The sequence below is a fragment of the Callospermophilus lateralis genome, chromosome 15 (assembly GCF_048772815.1).
Source record: "Callospermophilus lateralis isolate mCalLat2 chromosome 15, mCalLat2.hap1, whole genome shotgun sequence".
Taxonomy (NCBI): domain Eukaryota; kingdom Metazoa; phylum Chordata; class Mammalia; order Rodentia; family Sciuridae; genus Callospermophilus; species Callospermophilus lateralis.
In genome coordinates this window covers 76,537,984-76,551,130 of record NC_135319.1, presented here as the reverse complement: position 1 = coordinate 76,551,130, position 13,147 = coordinate 76,537,984, and positions in this window count along the sequence as shown.

Sequence of the window (13,147 nt, the reverse complement as noted above, 5' to 3'; positions counted from 1 at the left end):
CTCCCCGTAGTCTATTCAAATTATTAATCTGTCAGATGGACTGAGCCATTGATGAGGATAGAGCTCTCATGATCCAATCCTTTCCTATAAGCTTCACCTCTAGACATTTCTGTTTTGGGGACTAAACCTTCAAATTGAGACTTTGGTGGGGGGTGACGAACAACTTGTGTACATTGATATAGCAGGAGTAGGAGCCGTTTATTGTAGGACAGGAGGGGTATATATACATTCCACACAGCTTATCTTAATTAACATAAACTAGATGCAGCAGTCAACCAATAAGGAATCTCCACACTTAATGGCTCGCTGGCGTTACTTCACAAACCACTCCCTCTGGCAAAATGCCAGGCGCCATCTTGACTTGTTTACAGACCCTAACCCTCTTCCCACTGTGACTCACAATAACAGTCTTCTTTCTTCTGGATAGAGCATATTACCAAAATGTCATTACTACTTATAACAGGGGCCAGAAATAAAAAGTCACTGTAGCCATCCAGCTTACCAGTTTTTTGCAAAAACCTTATACCCTGCACCTCACTCTTCCACCACCCTGGCCACCTGCTCAGTCTGGGGTCCTCACTTCCTAGGCTACCTTGATGCTCTATCTGAATTAAGGAATATTTAATCTGAGGACTTAGAAAAACAGATTGCCTGACTCAGCAAAGATTATGCTAAATAAGCCTTTCATGAAATGACCCATTAACCAGGAGCACTTCACTGGCACAGTTTAAGAGATTTCTTGGGGGAGGTAAAAGGAGTCATATTTTTCCCACTAGCTCACTGTAGTATTTAAGGAAGCATCCCATGCTGCCAAATAGATCTCAGCAAAATGCAAGACAGCTTTTTGTAAAGGCCTGTTAGATATTTTTGACCCACTTAGAAACTTTTTGTTGGGTACCTCCCATGCACCCTGATAAACACTAATCTAGGGTAAGGAGGGTACAGTAGCAAAATCACGCAGCAATCAGAAACCCCACGGTGTCTACCCTGATGGAGCTTGCATTCTGTAATGTTCATCTGTTGCTACATAACAAGTAGTGCCAACACCTAATGGTTTATAGCAATGATCATTTGTGCCACATTTTATGGGTCAGCAACTAGGTTCTTCTGCTTGTTCTACCTGGGTTCACTCATGCAACTACTTTCTTCTTATCTCACCTAGGGTTGTTCATGCCACTATGTCCATTTGGTCCCTGAATGGAGGCCACATGGTCTACCATGGGCTGACTCCCATCTGACAGAGCTGGCCGTCGGCTAGTTGGTCTAGGGAGCTCTGGCTGGGCATATTATGTGGCCTCCCCCTGGCCATTTTCCTTCCAATGCACTAGCCTTGGAAGTTCTACAGTTTCACATCTATAGCTCTCTACTGGTCAGAACTAGTCACAAGGCCAGCCCAGATAAAAGTAAATTATATCTCTTGATGGGAGATGCTTCAAATATACATTGCAAAATAGCATGTGTACAGTTTGGAAAAAAATTTTAGACTTTCCTCCCCTAATCTGCAGTTATTTTAATAGTTGAATCAAATATCAAATATGTAACAATGTTTAGTCAGAAGTTTTCCATCCTCATTCTAATGAGAATTATATGCAGAGGTTTCTGAGAAATGCAGGCCAATTAAACCAGGGATGGAGCATGAGAATCTGCATGGTAACCAGCTCCCCAGGTAGTTCCAAATTATAACAAGACTTGAGAATCACTGATGAATGTGCTCTGGAGAAAAAGTAGAATGGGGAAGGGAATCTCAAGTAATGAGAGAGGCATATAAAAAGTAGGGGTCAGGGAAAGACCTTCTAAAGAGGAAATGTTTGAGTTAATGATGCTGGACACTGGGGTCTTTTGACCTGATGATGATGGATGTGTGTCAGGGGAGCAGACACGTAGGCAAGGCTTTTATTGGGGTGAAAGCAGATACTGCTCTGGCAAGATATCAGGTTGGTTCCCTGAAAGAAAGAAGGGAGCTTGTTTAACCACTCACTTGCAGGGGTGGGAATGTACACTGGTAGTCAACTCAAGCCTTTAGTCCTGTGCTAAAGAAAAGTTACTACAGCTGTTCAAGAGGACAGGTACAGGGCACCCTGACCTCAACAATCAAAGCCAATTCCAGTTAGCACACACCAAGCATCTTGGGGTCTGCTGTCAGGCCATGAGCCAAGAACATTTTCCCTTTGTCACTACAGTGGTCTCTGTCTGAATAAGACCTAAATAAAACAAGAGAGCCAGGGACCCTTGGTGCTACTTGGAAGAGGAGAGAGAAAAGGAAGCAGCATGCTCTGAGTCTGCAGGGGACAGAGACTGGGGTGCCAGGAGCAGATGCACCAAGAGGTACATTGGAAGAAAGTTCTAGAGCATGAAGCTTCCTTGGAGGAAGGTTCTGCTCACTTTCCCAGAAGTCAAGCATTGCAGTTTGATCAGTCATGTCACTGGGTTTTGTAGAAAAGTGAAGCAATAAAGAACTGATTGAATAGACCATCTGTGGAAGGACATAAAATATTGCAAAAGTGATATTTTTGAACTCACTAATTCAATAGGAGACTCTAGGAAATGGGAAGCAAAACTGTACAGAAGCATGTGGAATACAACAAAGGGTACAAATAGATGACAGTGCTTCGGAGAAGACGGAAATGGGAAAAAAGAAGGCAAGGCTGAGACACAGCTGAAGCTGCCTATGGATCTCCCCTAGAGGGAGGCTCCACACCCGGGAACGTACACCAACCCAGGAAGGGCAGGAGAGGGCCAAATTGCTGGGCATTAGAAATGTTCCTCTATTATAATTGTGCTGCTTATTAATTATAGAAGAAAAAAATTTACCACTGCCATTTTAATTTTTTGTTTTGTTTTGGTGCGGGGTGGGGGGGTCTCAGCTTAAATAATTGACATAAAACAGATTAACAGGAGAAAACAAATTTATTTAATAAAAGTTTTAAGTGACAATGGAGCCCTCATTAAAAAAAAAAAACAAAAAACAAAACAAAAAAAAACCCCCCAAACTCAAAGAAGTAGTAAAACTAAACGCTGAACCAGGAAAGGCAGTGGAAGGGAAAGTGAACCATGTTGGGAGTCCAGAGGAAGACATAAACCATTTTAACAAGATACAAAAGCCTTTCAGTCTCAACTTCCTATTCTTAAGAATGCTACTTTCCACATTGATGAGGATTTTATCCCTAGCTTTCAGGAAGAAAAAGCATGGGCCAGAGCACCCTTCTTGCACTGATGTTTTTAGGTGCCCTTTGCTCAAAATAGTTCTTAGGCCAACATGGCATATTCTAAGTGGTATATCCTGCCACCCTTCAAGTGACTGGACACCGCTCCTGACTGGGAGACACCTGCATGTCCTTTAATGGTGTTTTATTGTATATCATGGCATTTTCCCTTCATATTGCAGCTGTGGGGTGGGTTTGAGATCCGAGTGGCAAATTCTCCATTTTATAAGAGCAAACAGGTCCCTGAGAGTTGGAAAGCCAAAACTACCATGTCCCCCAGGGCTATCTACTAGGTAAGAAGAGAAAGTATACAGGATTCCAACTCCTGCTTTGCTTACTCATTCTCTCTCCTTCCATCCTTCTCTGCCACTTCCTCTCCCTGCCAGACTGATCCTCCAGAGCCCGTCCTTGCCAATGCGCATCCATCACCTGAGAGGGATCTTCAGTAGAGGAGACTTCCTTTCCCTTTCCCTTTCTCCAATAAACTGCGCCATTTGTGACGTAGATTGTCAGTTCCCTGGAGGAAGCCGGCCAGTGTGGAAATGTTACTTCACACAACCTCATCTGTATCCTCACTCTGGGTAACAAGATCTGTCACCTCATCGAGCCATCTTACAAAGTAACAAGAACGTGTTGCGTTCCAGTTCTCACTGATGCACCCCTGACAAGAAAGAACAGTTCTGGGGTAAACAACATTAAGACTCACACTGGGAATTCCAAATCCACCAAGGGAGGACCACTAAGTGAAAAATGGTCAGTGTCTCCTCTTCAGAAACTCTATGGTTAAGGACTCCAACAGCCTCATTCCTGATCATGGTGGAACCAAAGTCAGGAAAAAGGTTTCCCTGCCTGAGAGCTGCCAGCCCACAGCCTCCCCTGCCAGAGCCCTTCCTGAGGGTCCTGAGACCCTGTGTCAGAATGAAGTAGGGGAGGGATGGCTGGTAAAGATGGCATTTCAGGTCCTCTCCAAACCCATGAACAAGACTACATGGAGTTGGGACCTAGGGTTGCTAATTGTAAACAGACTCCTCCACATACTGTCATTGCAAGTTAAAATTCACAAGTTTAAGTGAAAACTTAAATGCAATTCTCAACCCCCCAGTAGCCAAATAGATTTCTCTCTCATCAGTCTGGTAGAAAAGTCCCAGACCCAAATCCCTTTCCAGAATATGCCACCAAGCAGGAGGCCCCAGTGCAACACTGTGAGCCTTGCTCCAGCAGAAAAAGGACATTTCTCCAAGGAGACACTTTTAATAAGCTCTGGAAAACAATTCACAGCAGCCCACACTGCCTGCAGCAGGCTCCCGGCTTTCTGTGCACAGCAGGATCAGAATGAACTTGAACGAGGAGACCCCCCACACACACACAAGTCTTAGCTGCCTTGAGTCGATACCCCAGATTTCGTGCCTTGACATTGTTGATGGAAATCTCAGAAGAGTTCTGGAAGAGAAGAACTTGCTGCATTCCTCACAGGTGAACAGGGTTTGCACAAGCTCATTCTGTTGGAGGTGCAGACTTTGACCAGATGGTGTGTGATGCTGAGATGGTGGGAACAGGAGAGGAAGAGAGGCCAGGACACAGGCAGCGTGGTGTGGGGGTGGGCAGCAGGCTTATTTTATTTTTTTTCCCCTTTCTCCTCTTTGCATTTTTCTTCTCTCTCCTTTTCTCTTTCCTCTCATACCTCTCTTTCCATTGTAATTCGTCTTCCCTTTTCTCCTCCTTCCTTTTCTCCCTCTCCCCCCCCTATTTTTGTCTTCTTTTAGTTTTTTTCTTCTTCCCCACCCCTCACCCCACACACACACTCATCTTTCCCTTCACTATTTTAATACAGAATTCCCAAGTGTAGAGGATAGTACCCAGGATTTTGAACAGTGCTGAAAAGTGAAAGACACTGTGAGTGGTCTCTAGGAGCTCCCAGTTCCTCCGAAAGATGCACAAGCAGACAATGGCAGTTCAGCTAGGAGAAGGAAGGTGGAGATACCTAAAACTGACGTCCAGTTCAGGGTGCAGGGTGCAGTTCAAAGAAGTAATGTCTAAGCAGATGCCTGGAACAAGTGTGAGGCAGACCAGCACAGGGCTGGAGGAGGGCTCTCAGCCTTTTTTTTTTTTCCTATTACTATAATTGAATACCAGTCACAGCCTGGGTGATTTATAAAGAATAGAGGTTTATTTAGCTCTTAGTTCTGGAGGTTGAGGAGTCCAAGACTATGGCCCTAGATCTGCTTGGCATCTGGTAAGGGCCTTCTCGCTGCATCATAATACGGCAGAAGAATCCCAGGGTGAGACAGAGGAAGAGTGGCTTTTATAACAGACGTATTCTTGAGATAATGATGACAGAGACCTCAGGACCCACTCATTTCTTAAAAGTCCCACCTCTAAATGCCATTAACATAGGAATTGGGGGATTAAGTTTCCAACACAGGAAGTTTGGGGGATTCATGCAAACCATAGAAGAGGGGTAGAGAATACTCCAGGCTGGAACAGGGTCCCAGTGCAAAAGAAAAGTTGGCACCTCTGAGCACCAGAAAACAGGCATGTAACAAAAGCATGTTTTAAAAAATACATTTACTTTTTAGTTGTAGTTGTCAATATCTTTATTTTATTTATTTATATGTGGTGCTGAGGATCGAACCCAGGCCTCACACATGCTATGCGAGAACTCTATCACTGAGCCACAATCCCAGCCTCCCCCAAAGCAGTATATTTTGATATTGAACAGACTTGGGTCAAATATTGACTCTGGCATTGACAATGACCTTGACCAAAGGAGGTGACCTCTCTCAGCCTCACTTACTTCATATCTGAAATGGAGATAAAAAGCTCACAATCCCTGACACACAGCCTTGGCGTGTAAATCCAGCAAGACTGAGATTGTAAATCCCTGCACCCGGTGGATTAAAAAGAGGTCATTTTCTCTTTTAGGGAACAAATAGGGAAAGAAGGTCTATACTTCCTGTTTTCCCATATGCTTCTAATTCTCTAGAATTAAGATGTTTTCAGTTATGAAACAGAAGGGAGAGGACAGGAAGGAGGCTTTATTAAGGATGAAAAATGGCTACAATTTGTATTTTGAAAGCAGGCTTGTTGATAGAATGTGAGTATGTTCTCAGAATAATTAAATAAAACACAGCTATACACAGTAAGGGCACTGGGTCAACAGGCCAGGGCCCTCAGCTGCCCTGGGGCCTGGGCCTTCCTTTCACACAGCAAGTCTCCTATATTGAGAAGAAGGCTGGGTCCTCCTACTGTTACTTTCTTCATGGTACATTGGCCAAAGATTGGGACAAGGACAGGAAAGCAGGAACTTATTAAGCAGCAGAAGAAAAAGAAAAAAAAATTGATTTTTGTTTACTTATTCAAGGATATAAAAATATTCTCAACTTCCTTCTAGTCCGAGGCTCACCATGTCTGGGATCCCTCCCCAGCCCTCTGTCTTCATTGCGTGCATCTGGTACCATGTCCTTGGATTGGACTGCATGGAAGTATTTTGTTTCCCAAACTTCCAGCTAACATTTACCTATTGATGCCTCATTACCATTTAAAGAACAACCTTCAGGATGAATACTGGGAATCATTTATCTTCGCTTTCAGAAAGAAGAGGCATTTTGATTTATTACATTCTTTTCCAGTTTGGCTCCAAGTCTGATCCAAAGCCACTTCAAACAGTTATATGTGTTTAAAAATTTGCAGACTGTCCTGGTCAGTGTAGTTCATTTACCTGCTCAGGGAGATGATTCTCAACTGAGACCAAGATGGCCTCCAGAGCACTACAGTGACTTCCTTCACCTTTTTGAAGGTGAAGGAAAATGAAGGGTCACCTCTCACTGTATCTTTTCTCTGTAGTTCACCCTAAAATTACACTATGATTGATTGAAATAGTTGAACCAACCTTGCCTATAATGTCTCTTCACAGGAAGAGAGTAGAGTGAGATTCTGAAATATTTAGAAAAATTAATACATGATGTTATCTTTGACAAAACTGTTTTGCATAGAAGAATCTATTTGTTTGTTCTCTGCATAGAAGAATCTATTTGTTTGCAAATAGAGTTAAAGAGGGAAAGAACTCTCCCAGCTTTAAAATCTACACCACCAGGAAAGGGAAGAAGAAAAAGGTTTTTTCCCTCCAGTGAGGACAGCTGGTGAGACAGGTACACACTAATGACTTGTGGTGGCCTGTCCCCAAGTATAGAAATATGGCTGAGAAACAGTGCAGTCCCAAAGGCTTGACTGAGCGTCTCAAACACAGAGATGAAGGGACACGTATCATTGCCCTGCTCAGCTTATTATGCCAGAGGTGAGAAAACTGTCTCAGTAAAGGCAAGTGACATTCCCATGTCGTGCAGAATGTAAGTGGCAGTGCTGAGATGAGCCCCCAAGAGACCTAGTCGTCTGCAAAGCGCTTACTTCAGCACATGATGCATTCTGATTGGTTGGCTTTTATTTCCCTGATTCCTAGAGGCTCATCTGTGCATGGATCAGAGAAAGTAGATGGTATGGTCTTCATCCACAAAGAGCTCTGATTCTTCTAATCATCCTAAAATAATGTCTTTCCTGTTTTTGAGTTCTTCCACTGACCTGAGGAGAACTTTCTAGGTTGTGTCTAACCAAACACCTTCCTGACCTGAGGAGAATTTTCTAGGTTGTGTCTAACCCAACACCTTCCTGACCTACAAAGAAATAAGCTTATTTTCCACTAATGTGTCTTGGGCATTTACTGGGGTCTGTGGCTTGAAAGATGACTTTAGGGATGAAGGATGGATGCTGATGTATAAGGGGAAGGGCTTCCTTCTCTCTGTCATGCATCAAAAATAAGCAATAAGCAGTGTGTGTGTGTGTGTGTGTGTGTGTGTGTGTGTGTGACTTCAGGCAGAAATGACACATATCTAAAACATGGCATATTAAAAAAAAAAAAACATGGATTTTTATGTCAGGTAGACTTGGGCTCTGACATTTCGGTGTGATCTTAACTAAAGGATGTAACTTCTCAGCCTCACTTTCTTCATGTCTGAAATAAGGATAACAAGCTAACGATCCCTGGCTTGCAGACTTGGTGTGTAAATCGAGCGACATGGAGCCTGGAAAGGCCCTGCACCCGATGGATAAAAGAGAGGTCGTTTTCTCTTTGAGAGAACAAATGTTATTAAGGAGAGTAGGGAAAGGAGGTCTACACTTCCTCTGTTCCCATATTCTTTAAATTCTCTAGAATTAAGATGTTTTCAGTTATGAAACAGAAGGGAGGAGACAGGAAGGAGATTTTATTGAGGATGAAAAATGCCTCAATTTTGATTTTGAAAGTAGGCTTGCTGACAAAATGTATGTTTTCAGAATAATTAACAGGAAAGCCAGGACTGAGGAAATTAATTGCTACGGCTGCGACTGCCTTCCAAGTGGCAACCTTGAGGCTGTTGGGCAATGAGGCCTGAGTTTCTCAATGAGGTCATGTTGTGCCTCTGTGGCTAAGCTGCTCTCTGCCCTGGGGGGCTGAGGAGGTGGCTCTCTCTGTCCAGCATAGCAGTACCTTCTTTGGATGGGTGAGAGTTTGTGTTAAACTCCTTTCCTGTGCTCAGCCCTGTCCTGGCTGTCTTGGTCTATATAAATTTCAACATCTTATCAATCACATAGATTAGGTTTTAACTCACTCTGCTCTACTGAGAAGGAAAGTGGGGTGGGAAATGTGCCCAAAGAGACACATTTGGAAGCTTGTGCTCTTCTCCTCAGTGAGAAAACCTGCCACAGAGTATGCGGTGGATGACAGGGCCCAGGGAGACTTAGAGTTCTGGGGATCAGGGTGTCACTTCACAGATGGTCATTTCCTCTGTCCCAAGTTTTAGAATTACCATGTAGTAGCTTAATGAGTTTGGAAAGTTACTTAACCTGTGTGATACTCAATTTCCACAAAGGTCATGATTTTGTGATTTTTGAAGAGATCACTTCCATCCACAGGATGCTGAGGGGTTTATGGCCTACACACCACCCACCCTTACTCAGAATGCTTTCAAAGTCCCACTTCCTTAGTGGACAGAAGACCTAGGAAAGAGGCAACAGTTGGGGGGAGGGAGGTCCAGGGTCCTTACAGAGGGTATAAAACCCAAGCTCCATGTTATTTCTCTTCCCCAGAGTCAACCCAGTCCTTGTCCACTGACCTACATCAGTGGATTAAAGTGGGAATATGTTCCTGGCGGTCTTCTCAGATTATGGAAGGAGAAAATCCCAAAGACTGAAGATAAGGGAGAGACACATGTGTGGACAGATGGGGATGGGCCCAAAGAAATCTGTGCCTTGTTAAAGCCCAACAGAGAGCTTCGCCTTGACAACCAAGGAGGAAGAAGGACTCAGCTATCAACATTAGAAAGTCTCTGTCTTCAACAACCACAGAGCCATTATATTGAGCATGTGAAGAGGGAGGCCGTGGTAGCCCAGCAGAGGCTATGAATGGACCCAGCTTGATGGTCTCCACCAGGGGACCCTGCCTCACTCATGGCACTGCCTGTCTCTTTTGTGCTGCACTCACCGCCGCTGTCATCGGGACTCATCCTTTTCCCCAGGTAGAGACTGGTATGGGGGGTGGGGGTTGTCTTTCCAGAGAGGACATTTCTGCTTCTTTTCGTATAATTGAAGAAAGCCTTTATGAAGCAGAGCGGGGTTTCTTTCTTATTCCAAAAGTCTCCATCTGGAAGTAGGAAAGACTAATAATTGGATCCACTATATTTGCAGAAAAGGAAGCGTTCTGCAGCTCGCGGGCAATGGAGGAGCTCCTTTTTCCTCTTATGGCTTAAGAAAATACCATCTCTGAGAACTAATGATGTCTTCAGAGACAGGACTAAGGGCATGCTCCCACGGGATTCCGTTCATTAATCAAATGGCTCTGAAAATCACCCTGTCAGGAAAAGCAAGCAGGAGATACAACCTGACCCACCTAAACCTGAGAGATCTGCAGCCCCAAACTCCCTTCCCCATGCTGGAGTATTGACAGGCATCTCCATTTTCCCCCCCGGACAAAATTCTAGGAAACCAGGCCTGACACAGGGTGCAGATTTAGGAATATGTCCAAAGGGTAGGAGAAGGAATTGGGCTGCTGCTCACCTTGAACGAAGAGTGTGGAGCTCCTCAAAGGAGAAGATAGAAGAAAGTATGAAGTCAAGGGCAGGAACTGAGGGAGGAGCTCAAGCCTCTTTATAAAAGAGTCCCCCTCAAAGATACTTTCCCACCAAGTTCTTGGAAAAGATGTATTTAGCTATAATTATAGCTTTATGTTTTCCTTTCCTGTGTTTATGTTTTCCTTTTATTTTAAAGCATACATTTTATTGGAAACATAATATCCATGCCAGACATGTGTGCCCAAGTGTATGACCTAATCTGATGGGTTTCTTCCTATGTATGCACCTCTGCATCTCCAACTCCCAGATTAAATAGATCAAGCCAGAGACTCTCTTTATCCCACCTACTAGCTAGCTACTGCCCATCTCTTTCTTAAAAGTAACTACTGACCTGGATTCCTGTTAGAACCGAGTGGATCATACAAGCCCACATTCCCACAGAGAACAAGAAAAACTTGATAGGTTTCAAAAGTCATACATCTAAAGGCCTCAGAGCCCTGCAGAAACAATGAGGACTTGTGGGGGTGAAATTCCATGGAGGAAAACATTGAAGAGGTGAGTGAGGGTGGCTGCCCCAGGGATATTTGCTGATTCTGGGCATGGGCCAGAGGCTGGGAATTGGGGTTGAGCCAAAGCAGTGCAATGACATTAGAGCGAGTGTAAAGAACATGGTAGAAAGAGCTTATAGCAGATGCAGGAACCTAACCTCGTATTTCCATTTGTAGCAGGAGCTCGGTATTCATTAATTCAGTGTTCACAGGAACTCAAAGGGATAGAGTGACTGAAATGGAATGGCTTCAAACTGATGACATTTTTCTCCTAAGACATTGCTATATTTTGAAGCTGCATAGAACAGAAAGAGAAAGAGCTAAGCCTGAACTCAGAAAAGCACAGTAGATTTTCCAACAGCCTTCCAGTGCTTGGGAGACAAAGAAGCATTATGAAGTAGGGTCTGGAGAATTATAAATAGGACTCCTTAATATTTGAGGTTATTAATCATACTGGAAATATTATTTTGAATCTTATTTTCCTTTGATTTGTTGTTTTTTATGTAAAAATATTACATATTTTTAATGTTACCATTATTCCTACTGAGTTGACACATTTAAATTTCCTGTAGTTTCTCTTGACTTTTCTATGTTGATCTACAGGATAACAATGCTGGATAGAAGAGGTACTTACAGGCATACTTTTCTCATTTCTGATTATTTAGGAAAGATTTTGCTATTTAACAATTAAGCATGATGTTTAATAAAGAGTTTTGATAAATAGGTTTATTAGATTATAAAACTACTTTCCCATGTTTCTTGATGTTTTAAGAATTTTTACTGTGATGGAGGATTAATTCTGTAAATATCTTTATTGAGATTACTATGGTTTTTTAACTTTCTTATTGTATTAATGTGGTCAATTATATTGATCAATAATTACATATGAACAAAATTTACAAACTTTGTCTGCAAACTCTGTTGCTGAAGTAAAACCAATCACCTACCTGTATCCCTCACACACACGCACACATACACACATACAGATCACTAGAATTGATTTGCTAATTTTTAGTTTAAACTTTTTATTTATGTGCCTGAGATTTTCTTGTAACTTTTCTTTCACTTTTTTTTTCTTTTAGTTACTTTCTCTAGTCCTCTTCGTGTCAGGCTTTGGTATCAAGTTTATGCCATCCTCATAAAGTAAATTTGGGTCTATAGCCAAATAGAGCCTACAATAGCATAGAATTTCTGTTGTTTGTCTTTAAAAATTTGAAAGAATTTACTAGAGAAGACACCTGGGCCTAGAGGTTTCTTTGTAGATGAGCTCTTACTGTAGATTCTACCATCTTCTATGTTTTTATTACATCGATTTTCATTCTTTACTATTTTTCCCTCACCTTCACTTGGAACCTACTAACAGTTATTTCATAACTTCTCAAGACTGCGACTGAGATATTTTTTCAGCTTTTCTTTGTATTAGCATAAGCATTTAGATCTGAAAGTTTGCCCTTAACCAGAATATTCCGCTTTCTCAAAAGTCTCACGTCGTATTTTCATTTTCGTTTAGTTTGAAATATTCTATAATTTCATTTGTGACTTTATTTTCAATCCATGGGTCATTTAAAAAACGTTGCTTAATTTCCAAGTAGATCGGGATGGTCTAGTGTTCCATTATTGATATTTGGCTTGATCCCAGCATAGTCTGAATGACATTGCTCATTTAAAATATATTGACATGTGCTTTATGTTTCTGCTTATCATCAAGCTTTGTTCAATGTGCATTTGGTGGAATGTGCATCCTGTCATTGCTGGCATAGTGCATATTGTCAGTTAGATCAGGTTTGTTGAATTGTATTTTTTCATCTTCTATGTCCTTACTGAGATTTTGATCCACTTGCTCTGTCAGTTCCTGAGAGTTTTTTTTAATGTGTCCTACTGTGATTGCACCTTTGTCTATTCTTTAACATTTTTTCTTGCAAATTGCCTATTGGTCATTTTACACTTAAATCTTAGATTTATAGAAAATAGAGCAGATAGTGCAGAATTCCCTTAGAATCCCTCCCTCTACCTCACATGGAGATTCTTCTGTTTTTACCTTTTGCATTAGTGTGATAATTTGTTATGACTAATAAAGCAACATTGAGCCATGATTATTTTTAAACTTTGTTTTCAGTTGTAGATGGACATAATACCTTTCTTTTATTTATTTTTTTAATGTGGTGCTGAAAATTGAACTCAGTGCCTCATGAGTGCTCTATCACTGAGCTATACAACCCCTGCCCCTGAACCATCATTATTAACAAAAGGCCCTAGTTTATATCTGGTGCATTCTCTGTGTTATATGGTTCTGAGTTCC